Here is a 19,175-nt window from a genome sequence, read left to right as displayed (position 1 = left end):
ATTAATTATACTTGTATATGTATATATATATATGTATATAGCCTGTGTTGTATATTTACACACACAAATGAACAACCTTGTGTGTGTCAAATAACAAGTTATTGTAGTGTTTATTTTAGTGTTGTTTTATGCGTATCCACATTTTGATTTCAGAACACAGGAGAATGCTGGGCACAACATAAAGCTCAACAGTGAAGCTGGCAATGCTGAACAAAACCATCACTAGATCCTGTTAAATCAGCATTATATAAAAGTAGCCTACATAACGATTGATGTTTACATTAGCATAATTACTAATTGAGTGGCGAAGTCCCTCCCCTTCCGGTGGACCACCATGGGACCTTATTTCGGAGAAATTATGTATTGAAGAAAACTGTAGTTTCCATAGTTGAAAAACTATGATTTTTGGATTATCCGACCGCAACCCTGCTCTCTAGCAGGGACGGAAAAGTGGGTAAAAAAGGTTCCGATTAACTAATTTTAGTTCCGGCTCTTTTTGGTATGAACGCGACATTTCGGAACTATATCAGAATTAAAGCGGGGAAAGTACTGAGGTGTGAACGCGGCAATTGAAATCAATACAACAATGTACAGACGAATGTAAAGGAAGATGCATGGCATTGTTCTAAGGAACCGCCCTTTGACTTTCAGTGTACATGCTAACATCATGCAGGGAGAGCATGAACAGATGATTACAGCCAATCAGCTTGCAAAGCACTGAAGCTAATGTTGTGCAAACATAAATGACAGCATGTCTGCAGAGGAAAAGGCTGTTAACACAGCATTTGGATATATGTGTTTATCATGTTAGATAACAAAAACGTTGCATTACACCCCTTAAACCCAAAAGGGCTTTGTTTGTAGTAAATCCTTAACTTTGACGATCATTGTTAACTATCTCATCTGTCTCTTATCTTCTGTAGGAGAGCAATTTCTAAGGCTAGAGATGTTTTAGTGCCCTCTTCCTCCTCTGAGCAGAGATTTAGACATTGAAAGTCCAGGTCTAAAAGGATTATTAACTAATCCACAAAATCTGTTAAATACTCACTATGTCCTGATGATTAGTTTTCCATTCTACTGAGGGCTGACGATGATTGTTTGAGTGATGGCATACTCTAGTTTTTTTTCTAGTGTATTCATGATTATTTTTTTGTGTTATGTCTGTAGGTGTTCTGTTTCGCCTGTCTGCAAGACTAACTTCGCCTTGGGGACAAATATCCATTATATTCAAAACCCAATACAAAAATAAACACAAACACAACATTTGAAAAGAATGTTTATAAAGGCAACACACATTTTATCTTAAGTGTTTGCATGAAGAAAATATAAACACAAAAAGATTAAAAAAACATTGATTACATTTGCCAACTTCTCTGCTGTCACATTCCAACCATAACAAACTTCAAATAGCCTGCTTTACAAATGTTAATGTTTTAAAGGTGGTCTTGATTTGCGAAGATTATCTTGCCAAAATCCAATGAAAAAAATCCCTCTTTGCTTTATATCGAGGGAACCAGTGTGATCATCAATCATCAATGTGGTCATCGTCAGTGTTGGCCAATAAAAAATGGTCAGGACTCTATGCACATAGGGATTCCCACCATAAGTCTGGTTAATTATTCGCTCTAGCGAGGAGGAAAGCCCCTATGTGGCCCTCCCCGACCCCTGAACCCTCCCCTGTCTCCTCGGAAATTTGGCCGGTTTCTTTCACGGCCCCTGTCTCCGCCTCTTCCTGAATTTGGCCCACCACGTCCCCCTCTAGCTGCTCCGCCCCCACGGTCCGACTTCATCTTAGAAGGGGGAGATTTAGGTCGCAGCCTCTCCATTTCCTCAGTGCAGCCAGATAGGTTGTCATTGACGAAATGTGAGGCGTAGGTCTCTGGGTTAAAGTTACTGTTTGTCAAAGTAGGACCTACAGTCAGCCAGCCTAAAAAGAGAAAAAAGCACAAATGCAATAAGAAACTTAAAGCAAACATACAAGCAGATATTACCAAAGAAAGAAAAGTGGTTCAATCTCACCTGGCCTGATGGTTGAGTCTCGTCCAAACAGGTGCAACCTTCTGCGGCCCAAAACAGAAATGCTCAATGATATGGAAGATCTCCACAGGCTTCTCAACATTTCCCATCTCAGGCTCCTCAGTGATGATCAAGTCAATGTCCACATTCGCATGGATGAAGTCACCGTCAGTGCTCCTGCGCACTGTTCCTTTGATTCCCATCAGGCAGTGTTCCTGGAGGGAGGATATTGATTTCAGAATCAGAAATCCATGATTTGTCCCATAGACGGAAAATGGTTCGTGTTACAGAAGCAAGGGACAGTGCATATGAAAAGGTACAAAAAAAATAGTAGTCTAACATATTAAGTATGAGAGAGAGAGAGAGAGATAGATATAATAAAATAGCATTAAAAGGTTAAAAAAATATATACATGTGGAAAATATACATGAGGAAATACAAATTTCCAGTAACAAATATATCATAAAATATAATTAAAACAGGTTTAACTTGGAATTCATCATGGACTTCTTATGATCCCAAAGCAATTAGATGATGTTATATGTACATTAACATATATTTCACATTGCTGTACCTTGGTCCTCTGGAATACTGCCTTCGGGTCCAGCGCCTTGGTTTTGCCTGGGTTGTTCTTATTGGTCTTGATCCAACAGATGTCCTCACACCGCCTAAAGCCCCACTTCCTCAAACACTGAAATGGTTGGAATAAAGGAAGTTATTATGTTAAACTATAGCCGTTTCTCAATGTCGAGTAAACCTGCTGCAGAGCCACTATTTCAAGTATACTATGTCATCGAGTGGCGCCGAAGGACTGTTTAAATGCATGTTAAATGCCCAGCATTCGGCGCTACTCAATGACGTAGTATAGTTGAAATAGTGGCTCTGCAGCAGGTTTACTCGACATTAAGAAACGGCTTATGTGTAACAACAATGCTGAGGGTCATGCAATACCTTTGAAAATTACTGTATCTTAGGCTATTGACATAATCAATGCGTTATTGACACAATGCATCCCTGGCACACTAATAAAACATGTTTCAAACAACAAACTGGTTTCCAAACTGATGAAAAGTGCATTAACTAGGCTCCATTTCAACATGCCTCGGAGACCTCCCCTCTGCATTAGCCCTGGGTGGTATCCCTGCAGACAAAGTGTTGTTTTCAGTTGTTTGAAAACTGAACTGAACTTGGTGAAATTGATACTTTGAAGGGTTGAAGGGTTAAGCGAACAAAAATGGTAACTGGTAGCAGTAATGCATGCAAGATTTGGGTGCTTACCATTGTAGAACAATTTAAATCAAATCAAATAAATGCACTATCTGACATGCTTATTAGTTGTTGTAATACTAAAGGTGAGTAGAATTACATGTGTAGGTTATAGGTTCACTCTCCTAGATAATTATTAAGAGAATGTCATTGATAAGTCGATATTCTATTGAAAAAATGCCAGATAAAATATAACTGCAGTTCATATTTTATTATTCTCCTGTTGACGTTGTGTGATTCATTTATTTCCTTCATTATCTGTGAATGCAAGGACAAATGGTTGTTTTGCAAGACATCAAAAAACCTGTATAAGTATAGCTACTGCTTGATAATCATCAAACTGAGGCAGCATGTTACGTTGGGTATTGCAATTATTCAAAGACGACACCCTTGCCGCATTGAAATGAGCCTACAGGTATCTCATGATCTGTAAAAAGCTGAGCCAACACCTCAACACTTCTTTTCACCTACACATTCCAAAGATGGATCCATATCATGTATGTGATGTAATAACAATGAGGGTGAATGTTGGGAAGTGGAATTACTAATGAAAAGCAGCCTTTCTCTATGATACTTAAGCAATAATGAAGATTCTGAATAATCTGCACAAAACGGTTTTTTCTTTATTCCTGGCCTGGCTTGTTGAAATGTTCAATATTTGGTTTAATGACCCTTTGCATTTGTGTTTGGGGAAAACTCATATTTATACAAATATAACAATAGTCTTTATATGAATCACAGTTGTGGAAAAACAGGTGCTGGATTCCTACTCAGGTAAAAACTACAAGAAAATCTATTTCAGACAAAGTAAGCCATGCAGTGATGCTGTGCTGTTGGCAAGCACAATAGGGACATGTGTAACACCAACAATGACCATACAGCAAAGTAAATATGACCGTCATGTTACCATTCTGCCCATGTCCAGGCCTTCACCAGAGCTACACCAGAGAAAGACAAAGGAACAAAGATCTGATATCTCCTCAATTTCCAGTTTCATGATCTACAACAGCAGAGAAGAGGAAAGAGAGGTGAGGGAACACAATGCCATAATCATCCATCCAGTGGATACATAAATCACAAAACACTTTAACACTTCCTTTCCCTGAGGAAGTCCTGTCATGAGAACATTTAGCCCTGAAATCTGCTCATTGGCAGGGTCCTTGTGGATCCATGTTGCCCCCTACTGGGAGAGGATATGCATTCTCTTATTATCTGTAATCCCACACAAAATCCTGCACAGGTCTAGTTTTGCACACGGACCCATTACTCCATTTATCTCTGTGTTCTATCTGGACCAGACCCTTTAATAGAGACCCAGAACCAGTGATTAGACACACAGGCTATACAGTCACTCCCTTTATAGTGCTTCATTTTTACTCTGGTCTAAGCTGGGATCTCTGCTCTTAAATCACAAATCCAGCTATGGAAATTTGAATAGAGATATTACAGAAGGGTGCATTTGTACACAGCAACAAGGAAGGTGGGCTATGCCAGGCAATGTTTTTGTAAGGTATTTCTAACCGTTCTAATGCAACGCTATGGGTGTGTAGGGATGGGTACCGAGCCCCAGTATTAAACGGGCCCTGGGGCTGAATTATTAAAGACCGTGGTAACGTTAAGCTCCGACGTTATTGGTCTTTTGATCGGTACTGGAGACATCTAAAAAGTATATGTCATATGTATTATTGCTACACAAACATTATATTGCAGTTTTAGTGTCGCCAACTCCGTTTATAATACGCAAAAAGCGTCCATGATTATTTTTAGTATTTTCGATCTCTCTCCCCCGCCTGCTTGCAAGGCTGTGTGTGTGTGTGGGTTTACAACACACACACACACACACACACACACACACACACACACACACACACACACACACACACACACACACACACACACACACACACACACAGTGTGGTTCAACTTCACCTGTCTCGATGTGGACAATGCTCGTTACCAAAAGTGCAATAAGAGTTTAGCATGTGAGGGCGGTAACACGAGCAATTTGCCTAAACATTTAGCAAAAGTGCACCACGTTCAGACGGAGGAATGCACCGGGTTCAACTGTCTTTCTAGTAGCTCTGTAGCCCCATCCACGAGTAACGTTTCCACGTCAGGTGTTATGTATGCTAGCAGCAACACACCGAGTTAACTAAATGATACAAACATGGGTTAATGATTAGAGGTAACAGAGTTATTTAGTTTGTTAAAGTTTCAGCTATTCTGTTTACAGTTCTGTCATCAGATGATTTAATACGATTTGTTAAAACATTGTTGTTTCTTTTGATGTGAAATATTATGTATTTCATTTCAATAAAAAGCAATGTTAGTTTTGTTCACAATTTGTTTAGTTAGTTTACCTTCTTTTTTTCTCCAAAAGAACCGATAAGAGTACCGTTAAAAGACCGGACCGATAAGTGGTATCGATAAAAGTAGTAGTACCGTTAAAACCTTAACCCTAACCTTAACGATACCCATCCCTATGGGTGTGGCTTAATTTTGAAATGGTTGGAAATAATGCTGGCTAAGGTGAGATATCCTCCACAGAAAGTACATCTGATATCTTTGTTCTCTTTATATATTATGACTGCTGAAGTGCCCTTTGTCTTGCGGCTGTGGTGTGATGCAGATTCTCAGCTTGGTGGTACCATCACTTTAGAAGGGAAAAACTGTTCACATTTACGTTTTTTTAAGCTCCACTGCCCAGATAAGTTTGCCAATGTCTTCAACATTCCCCATACTTTTTTTTTGTTTGAGTTCTCCTTTTTAATAGATGCATTAATACACTCTCAAATGCAGGTCAAAGTTCTCCGGTTCAGCCTGGAGGTACCTAAACACAGACAGACAAAGACGCTCTCAGTTATAAGAGCAAACCTTCCCAAATAGTTAAGGCCAACTTCAACTTGGTTTTCTTAATTCAACATATGTTCTCTGGGTGTTATCACATTGACATTAAGGTAAATATTTAAAATCACATCATCATTAAACGTACATGGGAGGAGTGTTGGTGGTTGAGATGAGTTCGTCCTTCAGTCTGATAAGCTCCCGAAGCTTTGGGTATTCTTCAAACCGGTCAGCCAGGCCTGAAGCACAAAGGAAAACGAGGTAAGACGCCCACACAAATGTACGCACATAAAGGCAAGGCAAGGCAAGGCAAGTTTATTTATATAGCACTTTTCAACACAAGGCAATTCAAAGTGCTTTACAAAAAATGAAAGACATTAAGAAAAAGGCATTTAAAATCAGTCATTAAAAAGAAAAGCTAATAAAATAAACATTAAAAGAAAAAATACATGGATAAAAGTTACAGTGCAGTCTAAGATATGAATAGTTCAATTAAACATTAAAAGAAAAAGTACATGGATAAAAGTTACAGTGCAGTCTAAGATATGAATAGTTCAATTAAAAGCAGCAACAAAAAGAAAAGTCTTCAGCCTGGATTTAAAAGTAGTCAGAGTTGCAGCGGACCTGCAGGTTTCTGGGAGTTTGTTCCAGATGTTTGGAGCATAATAACTGAACGCTGCTTTACCATGTTTAGTTCTGACTCTGGGGACAGAAAGCTGACCAGTCCCTGAAGACCTGAGAGATCTGGATGGTTCATAATTTAGCAGGAGGTCAGAAATGTATTTTGGGCCTAAACCATTCAGTGCTTTATAAACCAGCAGCAGTATTTTGAAATCTATTCTTTGACACACAGGAAGCCAGTGTAAAGACTTCAGAACAGGAGTGATGTGATCCACTTTCTTATTGTTAGTGAGGACTCGAGCAGCGGCGTTCTGAATCAGCTGCAGCTTTCCAATAGATTTTTTAGTGAGACCTGTGAAGACACCATTGCAGTAGTCGAGTCTACTGAAGATAAAAGCATGAAGAAACACACAGAAGCACACACTCACCAACATCTCTAATGAAGTTTTGGGGCCGGTGCCCTGTGTCCACAAAGTGCTGACAGTAGTCATTGTGTGGGTTCAAACTCTGAGTACCCTGAAAACAAATAGATGGAAAAAATACATTTAAGAAAAATATATCTGCATAAACAGAGACGACACAATAGGGACATACTGTACGTCACACCAACAACAACAACAACAACCATACAGCTGTACATAATCTGGTGTGAACAGATGAACATGGTTTAACAGCGAGTGTCATTCCATTGCACAAAAAGTTGCATAATTCCATTGTCAGGTGCATAAAAAAGTCCTGAATGATTGGATGAATGCAATGTAAATATCCTGAATGCCGTAAGTTGTAAAACTTTGTGAAAATGGCATATAAGATAAATTAAGAAAAATATATCTGCATAAAGAGAGACAACACAAATATGAATGACAGGATGTGTATTCAAGCCTTTAAATCAGGGGTGGGGAACCTCCGGCCTCCGGGCCGTATACGGTCCGCGAGACCATTTGATACGGCCCTCGAGGTAATTTATAAACACACGAAAGAAAGAAAAAAAATTATAGAAATCAAGACCGCAAAATAATTAAACAAGCGAGTTTTTCCTAGCCAAGGTCAGGTTCCTTGAACACAACACAAGCCTAACGTGTATATCTCGTGATATATGTCTCATCTGACAGAGGTGTAGTTCTGACGGAGAGCACCGGAATGCCGCTCCAGCACTTCAAAAATTGCAGTACGCATAAGGAGCCGTACACATGCAGCAGTTTTTGCGTGGCTGTGTCTTAGTTGTAAGTCCAGTGGCGATCTGTTCATCTGTCATACTGATCCAGGGCCAACCCTCCCTACAGCCGATCACGCAGACTGCGTGGGGCCTCACCTCGCGGAGGGGGAGCCTCAACTGAGCCGCACCTATGAGCTTATGTGGCGCAATTAGTGTGGTATCGCGGCTGCAAGGCTCCACGCTCCATGTGCTTTATAAATAAATGTGATTGATGAAAGAAAATCTGTTTACAGTTCTGTTTCATATGGATGTTGAGAGATGTATCCATGGAGCTCCTAATGTTGCTCTCAAAGTGCACCAGATTGATGCTTTTAACTTCAACATTTAAATAAAAATCTTCCCGGGGGAGCTTGCCCCCGGACCCCCCTAGAGGAGGTGAGAACCCCCACCATATCTTTCTGATAGATATGGACCCCCATCCATATCTTTCTGTTTTGGTGGTCATGCCACAACCGTGCACGTGAATGCATGCGCGAGTCATGGTAAATTATCTAGATTAAGAGGTTGCTTTTTCTTTGCACAGCATGAAAGAAAGGCGAAATGAATGGGCTGTGATTTTTGTTATTTTAAGCAGAGGTTGAGGTCAATAACTTGTACGGCCCTCGGAGGATGTTGTAAAAATCGAAATGAACCTTGAGAGGAAAAAGGTTCCCCACCCCTGCTTTAAATACACATGTGATGCATCAGATTGTATAGACTTAATCAAAACTGTAAGTTCTAATTCAATGCAATACATTCTGAGAAACTCCAAGACAATATGAGGAACAAAACATTATAAATACAGATGTCACATGATGTGTCATAACTTGTGACACCACGCAGGCTTTCTAGGCAAGGCAAGGCAAGGCAAGTTTATTTATATAGCACTTTTCAACACAAGGCAATTCAAAGTGCTTTACAAAAAATGAAAGAGATTAAGAAAATGGCATTTAAAATCAGTCATTAAAAAGAAAAACTAATAAAATAAACATTAAAAGAAAAAATACATGGATAAAAGTTACAGTGCTGTCAATTAAACATTAAAAGAAAAAAGTACATGGATAAAAGTTACAGTGCAGTCTAAGATATGAATAGTTCAATTAAAAGCAGCGACAAAAAGAAAAGTCTTCAGCCTGGATTTAAAAGTAGTAAGAGTTGCAGCGGACCTGCAGGTTTCTGGGAGTTTGTTCCAGATATTTGGAGCATAATAACTGAACGTTGCTTTACCATGTTTAGTTCTGACTCTGGGGACAGAAAGCTGACCAGTCCCTGAAGACCTGAGAGATCTGGATGGTTCATAATTTAGCAGGAGGTCAGAAATGTATTTTGGGCCCTAAACCATTCAGTGCTTTATAAACCAGCAGCAGTATTTTTGAAATCTATTCTTTGACACACAGGAAGCCAGTGTAAAGACTTCAGAACTGGAGTGATGTGATCCACTTTCTTAGTGTTAGTGAGGACTCGAGCAGCAGCGTTCTGAATTAGCTGCAGCTTCCTAATAGATTTTTTAGTGAGACCTGTGAAGACACCATTGCAGTAGTCGAGTCTACTGAAGATAAAAGCATGGACAAGTTTTTCCAAATCCTGCTGTGACATTAGTCTTTTAATCCTAGATATATTCTTTAGGTGATAGTAGGCTGATTTAGTAACAGTTTTAATGTGACTGTTGAAACTCAGGTCAGAGTCCATGACTACACCTAGATTTCTGGCTTTATCCGTTGTTTTGAACATTGCAGACTGAAGCTCAGCGCTAACTTTTATACGTTCTGCCTTGGCTCCAAAAACCATTACCTCAGTTTTATCTTTGTTTAATTGGAGAAAGTTCTGACACATCCAGTCATTGATTTGTTCAATGCACTTACTCAGTGTTTGAATTGGAGCATAGTCTCCTGGTGAAATTGTTACGTAAATTTGTGTGTCATCTGCATAGCTATGGTAACTTATTTTGTTGTTCTTCATTATCTGAGCCAGTGGTAGCATGTAGATGTTAAAGAGAAGAGGCCCCAAGATGGAGCCTTGAGGAACCCCACATGTCATATTTGTCAACTCAGATGTGTATTTACCTATAGAAACAAAGTTGTTTCTGTCCTTTAAGTAGGATTCAAACCAATTCAGAACTGTTTCCGAAAGTTCCACCCAGTTCTCCAGTCGGTCTAGTAATATGCTGTGGTCAACAGTGTCAAACGCAGCACTGAGATCTAATAATACTAACACTGAAGTTCTGCCACTGTCTGTGTTTAAGTGGATGTCATTAAAGACCTTTACAAGAGCAGTCTCAGTGCTGTGGTTTGGACGAAAGCCTGACTGGAACACATCAAAACAGTTATTTAAATGCAAGAAATTACTCAACTGTTGAAAAACAACTTTTTCAATGATTTTACCTAGAAATGGGAGGTTTGATATGGGCCTGTAATTGTTCATTACTGAAGCATCTAGATTATTCTTTTTTAAGAGCGGTTTAATGACTGCAGTTTTCAGGGCCTGTGGAAAAATACCTGAGTGAAGAGATTTGTTTACTATATGAAGTAGATCTGAGGCCATGCAAGGCAAAACATCTTTGAAAAATCCTGTTGGAATAATATCAAGGCAGCAAGAGGAGGATTTCAGAAGTTGAATAATGTCCTCTAGGTTTTTATCATTAATCTGATGGAATTGTGTCATGATGTCTGAATTGATGTTAAGTGGAGATAGGGACAACACATTTGCTGTTCCTGATGCAGAGGCACTGACTGCTTGTCTGATTTTCTGAATTTTGTCAGTGAAAAAGGAGGCAAAATCATTGCACGCCCTGGTGGATAGAAATTCAGAGGCTACTGACACAGGGGGGTTAGTTAGTCTGTCGACGGTAGCAAACAAGGCACGTGCGTTGTTTTTGTTTTTGGTAATGATGTCAGAGAAGAACGATTGTGGTGCGTTTTTCAATTCCAAATTATAAAGGCCAAGTCTCTCTTTATAGATTTCAAAGTGAACCTGGAGATTTGTTTTTCGCCACCTGCGTTCAGCTTTTCGACATTCTCTTTTTTCTGTTTTCACGGTCATGGCCTTTCTCCATGGAGATATTTTCTTGCCAGACACTTCCTTTACCTTAGTTGGAGCAATGGCATCTATAACATTTTTAATTTTTGAATTAAAATGATCTACTAGCTCATTTACTAAGATGTTGGCAGGGGCAAGTGTGGAAGAGAAATTCTTAGTAAACATTTCCCTAGTATTTTCAGTTAAACATCGCTTTGTGGTTACCTCTTTTTGAACATTTTTGTGAACAGAAATAGAGCTCTCAAAGAAAACACAGGAATGGTCAGAGAGTGCAACATCAGTCACCACAACCTTAGAGATATTCAGACCCTTTGAGATAATTAAGTCCAGAGTGTGCCCCTTATTGTGCGTGGGCTCCGTCACATGCTGAGTCAGTCCATAGCTATCAAGAACACAAACAGTTCTTTAGCCCCTCTGTCCTGGGGGTTGTCAACATGGATGTTAAAATCACCAACAATGACTAGACGGTCAAAGTCAATACACACTATAGACAGCAGTTCAGTAAAGTCATCAAAAAAGCTTGCACAGTATTTGGGTGGTCTATAGATATTTAGGAACAGAGCTCGAGAGGAGCATTTCAGCTGAAGGGCCACATATTCAAAAGAATCAAAGTTTCCATACGATGTCTTCCTGCATTGAAGGGAATCATTGAACAGAATAGCAACTCCACCCCCTTTCTTATGCATTCTTTCCTGACTCATAAAACTAAAGTTGGGAGGGGTTGATTCGATAAGAACAGCTGCACTGTTATTTTGTTCAATCCAAGTTTCTGTTAAAAACATAAAATCGAGATTGTGCTCAGTGATTAAATCATTGATTAAAAATGTTTTTCCTGCCAAAGACCTGACATTTAATAAAGCTAGTTTAAGTTTGTTAAACACACTATCAGTCATGTTTTTTGTAACAAGCTGTGGCTGACATGGAATCACTGCTAAATTAGATACACTCACACAAACGTTTGAGCGCTTCCTGTTTCTATGATTCACCGCTCTTAATCTATTACCTATCAACACAGATATCGGCAAAGCTACTGGCAGGCAGGGCCCCGACATGTCCTGGAAAGAGTTGAGAGTGCCATACGCCCTTGAGCCTGGACCCATCACATATCAGTAAGAGTTTGTTGTGTTTTGTACATACACATCCTTATCAGGCTTCGGAGACTGCAGAAGCCCCCTCGAAGGGAGGGGAGGTGGTCGACGTAGGCACGGTGATGGAGACGGGCTAGATGGTGCGGGGGAAGAGGACATGCTGCCAGGGGGGGGAGGTGGTTGACGTAGGTGCGGTGATGAGGACGGGGGAGATGGTGATTTTGGTGGGCGTCGTTGAGGAGCGGGGGTAAAGGACATGGTGCCAGCCCTGCGTATCGCCTTCGTTTGGTCTTTGAACTCCAGGAAGGAATCGGTGCCAACCCTCTGTATCTCCTTTGTGTGTTCATCGATCTCCAGGAGGGTGGGCGAGGGTGAAAGGGTGAACGGAGTATCCTCAAAGGCGTTGACAGGGGGGGGGGGGCAGTGGAGACTCCTCCATGTGTCTCATATGTCTCCCATAATCAGAACATTCCTCAGGCGGGTGCAGTGATAATTCTTCAGGGTTTTCTGCGTGATGTGTTGTGTCTTTCTCGTGTTTTGATTCCTCTTGCCGCTTGTCCTTGGCAGAGGGAACAGATTGATGACGCAGGCAGTTGAATATGTTAGAGATAAACAATTTCACTCCTGACTTGTTCAGGCAAACTCCATTTGCCTTGAAAAGATGTCTGCGATCCCAGAAAAAGTTAAAATTGTCAATAAAATGAACAGAATGGTCAGTACAGACAGTTGAAAGCCAGGTGTTCAGTGCAAACAATCTGCTGAATCTCTCCACTCCTCTTCTGACTGGCGGTAGAGGGCCACTGATGAACACATCTGCATTTAGAGAGCTGGCAGTTTCCAACAAACATTTAAAGTCTTCTTTCAGCACTTCTGACTGTTGTTTCACAACATCATTTGTTCCAATGTGCAGTACCACATTCTTCACAATCGGATGTTCAGCCCCAATATGCAGGATCTTCTCAGCCAAGTCAGAGACCACATCCTTGGGAAAACAGAGTACTTTGGTGTTGTTCTTATTACACAGACCTTTTACATCTCTTACAGCAGAGTCACCCACAATCAGAGTTTCAGGCCCAGTCGTTAGCTTTCCCTCTAGCCTTTTACTTTTAGAGTAGCTATTGGTCCTTACCCTGCTGCGTGAAGAGGACAGGTTATCCAGGTCATCAGATCTCCGGTTCTCGGTCAGCGGAGCGTATCTGTTCTGGATTGGCACACTTGGTGGTTTAGGAGGATTGTTTGTAATTCTCCCTTTAGCAGCTGTCCACTGCTGTTTCCTAGTATGAATAGGGGTTGAAGAGGCGCTCTTCCTGGGTGATAACAATGCAGGCCAGCCGGTCGCATCACAGATTTCGGAGCTCTGGGCTCTGCCTGTTATCCGTCCTCCCGAATCCCATGGAAGTGATTTACTCTTAGGCTTTGCACCCAGAGAGTTCCAGGGAGGACTATCACTTGTAGATTTATTACCCGGTACACAGCCCTCCTGTTCCTTGGAATCCTTGTAGCTGCTAACTAGCTGTGAGTTAGCATACCCTTCTCCATTACTTTGCAACACTGGTAAAGTCGTGTCATTCCCACGACATAGTCCATTCACTTCCACGTTAACTTCCAACCGTTGCATTTTCATTTCCAACACAGCCATCTTCTGTATAAGTTTCTGGAAGTCATCTGTAGAGAACGGAGGCATTTTGCTACCAACTAGCTTAAGCTAAATAGCAGTAGCCTACCAGGCTTTAGCTGTTGCTAGGCCACGCTATTGTAAGACTGACGTCGTCGTAAAAATGTTGAAATATGGCTGAAACCCTCCGTCTATTTACGAAGATGAACTGTCCCAGTGATAAGTTAATGTCCAGGAGCCGCTGCTCGAAGTTTTCAGAGAATAAGAATAGGAAAATCAGCATAAAAAGTAAGCAGAGGCAAGAGCAAGCAGAAAAGCGTCTGCACTGTAAGAAAGATAAGGACGAACAGAGCTTATTATTACCTTTCACAGTGTGACTGATCACCAACGGCGCAAAGCATTTTCATGGTACAATAACATGCTATGCTTGTGTGTACCTTGTGACTGTTTTTCGTCACCTCTTAAAACTGGTTGTGCATGACTAGTTTCTTCTTTGTAAAATAAAACATTGCAACTCATTTATATCAATACACAAAAAACTAACCTGTAATTACAGGTTGTGGCTAAGTGTGTGTGGCAGCTGCTACCCTACTTCTCACATGCCATTTACTTTACTAAAGCTTAGACGAATGGGAGATAAAGCATGTCCTTCCAGCTTTGGATCATACATTTAAAAAAAGAAATGTCTAAGATATCAAAAAGCGTAGTAAAATGGTTATCTGACCCTGGCTATTTTTAAAGTCTTATAAGCCGTTCATCCGAACATTTTGTCGATGTAGGTTAATGTAAATTTGTGACAGACGTATGATCAATACCTAGCCATCTGAAATTCAGAGAGTTGAAATAACAGATTTTGTTGAAAGTATTCGCTGTGGTTGATGGTGGACATACAAATAAATGCTACGTTGAAAACGTTGTTGACATGTACGCCTACATTGCACATCTCATCATATTCCTTTTAAATGTGGCCATGTTTTATTTTAATGTTAATTATCATTATTATGGTGTTGAAAGTGAGAATTACATAAACCCATTAAAAAGGTTGTATATTTTAATATATACTGTATATATGGCTGAGTGGTTCAACGGTAATTGTTTTTTTCTTTGCGCAAAAAACAGTGTAATTGCAGTTAAACATGATAAAAGAACAGAAAACTATCTTCAATTATAAAAATGCAGATTACTAGACCTACAGTATAAGAGACATTTTCTCCCAACTAAAAAATTGTAAAACACATCATATACCCGCATTAAATCGCGGCAAATTATTCAGAAGCTAATAGCATTATCAGCTGGTTGACATAAATAGCAGCTAAATCTAGTTCGCCTGTGACATTTATGGTGTTACAGTAAAGTAGTAGGTCCTGCACGCAACAGTACATGGTATGTAAGGGCAGGTGCAATGCATAATAAAAGTAATAATTAAAAGTATGCGACTTGGAACGCAGCCAGTGTGTCTGTAAAAAGAAAGAGAGCAGGTTTTTAAACCTTGAGGAAAGTACTAGAGTCCTTGTACTCTTCTTCATACGGGTTGTTTTCATCCGGCTGCTGCACCTCCGGCTCATCCTAACACACAAAAACACAATGAGGTTCATACTTTAGTCAGTGTGCGAAAAAGCACACGTCCGATCGTCCGGAACGTGTTATTTACAATATCGAACAAGTAAATCTCAAGGCACAACTCATTCGCAAATTGTCCGTGTCCCCGCGGACCGCAGTTTTGTTTTTGTTCCTTGTGTTCTTTCTCTTTCTCTGTCCTCACGCTGTCCTCACATCAACTCCTGAACAACAACAAAAAGCCGGCGTTTTATCCAGTTTGTACACAACGATGGAGAAACTTAAAAAGCAGCAGTGGTCCACTGAAGAGACCAGCTACCTGCTGGGAATCTGGTCTTCTGAAGAGGTACAGAGGAAGCTGGAGCACAATCGGCCATTGTTGTTGTTGTCGGCGTCAGCTGTGAGGGGTTTCCGCGCGGTTTGGCTTTATGAAGCAGGCACGCAAACGGTTACGTCATGACGCAAACGATGACGTAATGACGCAGCACCAGTCGGATTCTGGGCAGTGTGAAAAGAGCCGGAGCTAAACCGAAGAACCGGTTCTGAACCTGAAAAGCTCTAGCACGGAGCTTGAACCGGAGTTGCGTTGGTGTGAATGAGGTATGAGCAGTGTTGGGCAAGTTACTTTAAAAAAGTAACTAGTAATAGTTATAGTTACTGCTCTCAAAAAAGTAACTAGTTACTTTATTAGTTACTAAATTATAGAAGTAACTAGTAACAAGTTACTTTACTTTAAAAATAATAACAATAAAAATACAAGTTTTTGTGTTGTTCTGTTGCACCGTAAGAGAAAAGACAACTCCCCATCATTGTAGCAATTATCATTATGAAATATTAATATTAAAATCATGTGAATCCAACAGCCTTTTTTTTCAGTGAATCAGCCACAAAAGCACTAGGACATACAAGAAAATTAGGACGGACACTAGACTTGTTCCTGCCTCATAGGTTTGCCTAAGATTCATCTCTCGCAAACGTCTAAAAGGGAAATCATTTAAAACTATGTTGCTCTGTGATATAAGTGTACACGCGGCCCAATATTGATGATATGGTACGTTATTGGTTATGGATTATACGTTAATAGTGTTTAGAGTCGGAGAGGTCCTGATAATTTATTCCGGTAAATTACTCTGACCTACTAATTGACCTTTCCGAAGTTATTGAGTCTATGTAAGGTTGCTGCTTGGCTCAGATCCACCAACGTCAGCAAGATCTCACCTCTTCCTAACCCCCCGAAGAACCAAGGTTCAATTAACTGCTGTTTCATATTCAGACAACTCTTTTTTAATCTGTTTAAGCGATCCCGAAGGATTTTGATATCAGTAAATGGAGTGTGCTCCTACCTAAGTGTGTGTGGCAGGGTGCAGTCTTACCTTTTAAGCAGGAGAGGAGAGCACAGGTTTCTTTTAAAGTATCCCAATCCAACTGGTGGGATTCAGTTTATTTGAAGAAAAATAGGTCCAACTAATACAGGGTTTTTACCTTCTCTCTTTACAACATTATAATCATCCTAACAAAACCCGTGCTGTGATCATGTTCAAATGAAACTTTAATTCACAGTCTTACATTTATTACCAAAATGTTTTAATTTCAACTGCCCATTTCAGTTGTGACATTTTAAAATTCTCCCGATAGAATTTAGAGGTATTTCCTCGTAAAAAGACCGGTGACAATAAAAAGCGCATTCAACTTTTTCATCTTACCAACTCAATTCACATCAGTTTCATACCTTTTTTCCGACACAGACGGCGGATTAACCTGTCAAAAACACATTCCTATCCGCCAAGAGTTCGAAGGAAGGTCCTTACAGGTCGCGGTATTTATAATATTCAAACACTTTTTCCGACACAGACGGCGGATTAACCTGTCAAAAACACATTCCTATCCGCCAAGAGTTCGAAGGAAGGTCGCGGTATTTATAATATCCACAAACACATCTCTCATCAAATCATTCCACTCAGCCAACAACCAAGAAATTCGAGAGATATTTACCCCGTCTGACAGAACCAATACCGAGAGCTAGTTACCCAGCTCTGAAGCACACAGCCTACCGGGAGAGAGTCTACCAGGGGTTTCCCCCCCTCTCCTCTCTCTCGCGCTCTCTCAAAAAAACAGTCTCTTTATGCTAAAAAAACTGGATCGAAAACCCAAAAAACAAACTCCTCCTCTACACCCAATTTGTGGAAAACTGCGCATGCCCACTAATGTACAAGGCTAAACATGTCTCAACATGTTCCATAGTTTTATGACATGAGACACACCTCCTCATGTTAGTGTGAAAAGGACATGAACTCTCTTTGGCCTTCAATGTGTTTCTCCTTAGTGTGAAGCCCCCCCTCCCTGTGTACTGCTGTCACAGGAGAGGAAGAAAACTCAACCTAAACAAACCACTTTGTTTTGTTTATACTGTAACTATAGAAAAACCTAAAATATGAAGCATTTTCATTGTGGGTTATACAAGAATATAATTGATTATATTTGATTATAACTAACTTTCGTTTTTAAGTATTAAACATACTATGAAAACTCACAACACCCTCTTTTCAAAACGCAAAGTTATCAAAATAGCAACAGAAAAAATTGTAAGCACATACATATTCAAAAACCGTCAAGAAGCATTCTCATTATGGGTTTATACACGAATATGATTGATCATGTATGATTTATTAATTAACTTTCGTTTTTAAGTATTCACTTCATACCATGATCTCAATTAACTTTCGTTTTAAGTATTCACTTCATATGAAGATCTCAACACCCTCTTTTCAAACGCAAAGTTTATCAAACAGCAACAGATAAAATCGTAAAAACACATACATATTACATCCGTAAAACTCCAAGCATCAATATCATGAAAAGTTCTTCAGTATGTGTAATCAGGACGACCCTTTGATGAACCTGGTGTGAAAAAACACCGAAAACATAGTACCGTACAGGAATGTCCTTGGGCGAGGGGCCCATCTGTTGTAGACTCCTAAATCCATGTTGCTATCTGATGTAAATCCTTGACCCTGACCATGGAGGGGTTGCAGTTTTTCGCTGGACGACATCTCCAAACGAAAACCAGATAACTCGGTCGACAGTTGTTATGGATTTTTTAGACCTCGTCAATAATCGCTCATGACTTTGTGACAAGGTCAATGAGTCCCCACACAATGATAGCACAAACGAGGAACCAGAGGCATATGAAACAGCTTAGCTGGCACTCGCTCATGACATCCTGTGTGTGCAGTGTGAGATTAGGTGTATGTGGTGCCAGTGTGGTGCTGGTGGTCCTTGTTGTCGTCTTTCGTTGGTGACTAGGACACATCACTTGTTGTCGTCTGTTTCTACCGTCTCTCCTGGCCTGTGACTACGACCTTGGCGTGGCTCTCTCGGTGACCTTGACCGCTGTCTGGGTGATGAGGAGCACCTGGTAGGGACCTTGCCAACGGTTGGATTTCCAGCTCTTTCTCCGGAAGTCCTTGACCAGCACGAAGTCGCCGGGTTGGAGATGGTGAAGTGGACCAGTGGCAGGGGGTAGGTAGGGTTGCTGCTACCTGGCGTCTGATATCTGACCATGCAGTTATCAGGTAGTGTCATCCTTTTGGGGAAATCCACTGCGATCTGAGTGGCTCAGCGGGTAGAGATGCAGCCTGTCCCACAGAGCTGGAAGAATCGTCCTCCTCCTCTGGCGGGGTCATAGGTGACTCAGCCGCTGATCCATTCTGCACCAGTTTCCTGGTTTCAGGAATTGGCTTTACTGGAAACCCTGTGACTAAAGTTTCCCCGCTAGGCAGGTTCAATTCCTCTTGGTAGATTCCAGAGGTACTAATATCATCCATATAGTTATGATCATACACGTATGCGACATCTGATTCATTAATAATGGTTTAATTTGAAACAATTTCCCCCAGGAATCCTTCCAAGGGGTCTGGTACTCCATTTCCTCTGGAAT

The 19,175-nt window shown here is 40.6% G+C and overlaps 1 pseudogene; it reads right to left on the bottom strand.

Annotated features, from left to right (window-relative positions):
- Positions 1-1,259: 1,259 nt before the first annotated feature.
- Positions 1,260-19,062, bottom strand: LOC117543384 (annotated as a pseudogene).
- Positions 19,063-19,175: the final 113 nt, after the last annotated feature.

The sequence above is a fragment of the Gymnodraco acuticeps genome, unplaced genomic scaffold (assembly GCF_902827175.1).
Source record: "Gymnodraco acuticeps unplaced genomic scaffold, fGymAcu1.1, whole genome shotgun sequence".
Lineage (NCBI taxonomy): Eukaryota > Metazoa > Chordata > Actinopteri > Perciformes > Bathydraconidae > Gymnodraco > Gymnodraco acuticeps.
The sequence above is the reverse complement of the archived record's forward strand: the minus strand, read 5'-3'. Positions and strand labels throughout refer to the sequence as shown.